Here is a 2,449-nt window from a genome sequence, read left to right on the forward strand (position 1 = left end):
TAATGTTAGTCGGGCATGGCTGAAAGGTCAATAAAATAAAAATAGTAAATATATATATATATATAGATGTATAATGTTACGAGATTTAAGTTATTTAGACTAAACATTTATGTTTTCATGTTATAATTTGTAGTCATTCTAGAATGAAAATAGCATAATTTATGGTGGTTATGAGGTTTGTCAAATTGACCAAACCTGGACAGAGATACAATAGTGAAAATAACAGATACAATATGAAGTTTTCTAAAACAAAGTTTGATAATTATCTGGAGGTTATAAAGATTTTGCATGTGAAATTAAAAATTTTTCTGATGCATAAAAGTATATTTAATCTTAAAAACAAAATTACTTTGCATGTTGAATAGTGAACATTTGAAAAGAAAAAATGCATGAGAAAACATTACTTAAAAAATCTTAAACTTAATTAAAAAAATCTGATATTTTTTTTACGAAAGCCTTGTAATGTTTACTGATAATCTGCCAAATTTCATGAAGATACACTTACTGTATTAAAAGTTGTAACATGAAAACTATAACCAGCTCAAAATGGTTATGAGGTTGGTTCCTGGGACCGAGCCCATAGTGAGAGAGTTAAGGACCAGTAGATCATTTTTAAAGCATGGTTCTTGCATTTGTTTCAATGTACATATTTCAACTTAATGAATCTCTCTCTACAACCATTGACTGAAAATCCAGCAAAAACATGCAAGGAGTAACACATAGCATTCTTCTATTGTATGTTCTCTGTGTACGCAGGCATGCACACACACACACTATAAAATAACAATACATAACCAGTCAGTAAGATTATAAAAATAAAGTTCTGATCTGTATTTTTCTCCTTCATGTACAGATTTTTCACAAACTGTCATATGTACTTTTACATAAGTGAATCATTTTCATTGAAATTGGGTCACATTTTGTAATGCTTAAAATGTTGACAATCACTGGCTGTAGATTTCTCAAAACCAATTGCAATGTAAGAGTCTTATCGATCATTCTAGAACCCACGAGAAACACACCGCTAGTATATACACGGTCGACAGGCTGCATGATGTGTCATTTCTGAATAGTATTTTTTGTGCACGTACTTTACATTATTTTTTTATTTTCAATATTATTTATTCATTGCTATGGCAATAATAGGTTGTGTATATGACGCAAACATATTTTGTTTTATTTGTGGTAAATTTGTTGTAAAGAAATGAAAGAAAAACATTACAGAATTAGTCAAAAAAGCATTGACACAAAGAAAGTCCAATTACCTTCACTTCAAATAAAACTGGGCTTGATGAAGCAGTTTGTAAAAGCCTTAGACAAAGGTGGCAACTGTTTCAAGTATCTTTGTGAGCAATTCCCAGCTCTTTCAGAAGCAAAACTTTAAGAAGGGGTTTTTGTTGGGCCTCAGATTAGGAAATTGAGTTTGGATGGACAGTTCGAAATGACAATGAGAAAAGTTGAAAAAGAGGCGTGGATTGCCTTTAAAGATGTTATTGAACAATTTTTAGGAAACAACAAGTACCCAAATTACAAAAATGTTGTCAATAAATTGTTCGATAAATTCAAAGAGTTGGGTTGTAATATGTGCTTTAAACTTCATTTCTTACATTCACATATTGACTATTTCCCTGAAAATCTCAGTACCTTCAGTGAAGAACAAGGGGAAAGATTTCATCAAAAATCACAGAAATGGAGAGGAGGTATCAGGGAAGGTGGAACATCAGCATGTTGGCTGATCACTGCTGGTCGTTGAAATGAGATGCTCAGACACAATACATAAAAGAAAGACCACAACACGAAGTTTTAAGACTAAAAGATGTAGACTTCACAAAAAAAATCAAGATGAATGGGGAATGCATATTTATTTGACATCAATGTTCTTCCTTTTTTTCAGTTTGTTTGTATTTTTGATAACAAACATAATAATAAAAAATGTTCATTATGGTAAACAAAATAATAATTTTATCTAGGTAAGAGTTGTTTTTTTCTTCCCAATTTGAACAGAATCCTTACATGGTATAAAAAAATGAATATTATTTTAAAAATCTGCATAGCTGAATTATGAAAAATCCATTATTAAAACCAAAACAACTTTTATGAAGTTTAAATTCACAGGCCTGTGTAATTATATACTTTACATTGATTTATATCAGTGTAAGTCTGCTAAATATTAAAAACAGAAGCTTATGTAGTTGAAAATTTTACTCAGTTTACATCAACAATTTGTATTTGTGTGCACAGTATGCATAATGTAAATATGTCATCAAGGAATGAATTTGTGTGTCAAAAAATTAAAATTTAAAGTGTTTGCAGTTGCCTACACATACAGCAGAGCAGGAACATCGAGAGCCAGCATGGGCCCTGGGGCAAACATCCTCGCTGGGCTCCTTTTCTCTCTCTCTTTTTTAACATTTTCAAGAATTTATTAAAAAGATCTTAAATTAGGACA

The 2,449-nt window shown here is 30.7% G+C and overlaps 1 protein-coding gene across 1 annotated transcript in view; it reads left to right on the plus strand.

Annotated features, from left to right (window-relative positions):
• LOC106464062 (CCR4-NOT transcription complex subunit 6-like) overlaps positions 1-2,449 on the plus strand; it is an 84,383-nt gene that overhangs the window by 10,210 nt on the left and 71,724 nt on the right. The window lies entirely within an intron of this gene.

This window comes from Limulus polyphemus, unplaced genomic scaffold (assembly GCF_000517525.1).
Source record: "Limulus polyphemus unplaced genomic scaffold, Limulus_polyphemus-2.1.2 Scaffold57, whole genome shotgun sequence".
In the NCBI taxonomy this organism is placed as follows: Eukaryota; Metazoa; Arthropoda; class Merostomata; order Xiphosura; family Limulidae; genus Limulus; species Limulus polyphemus.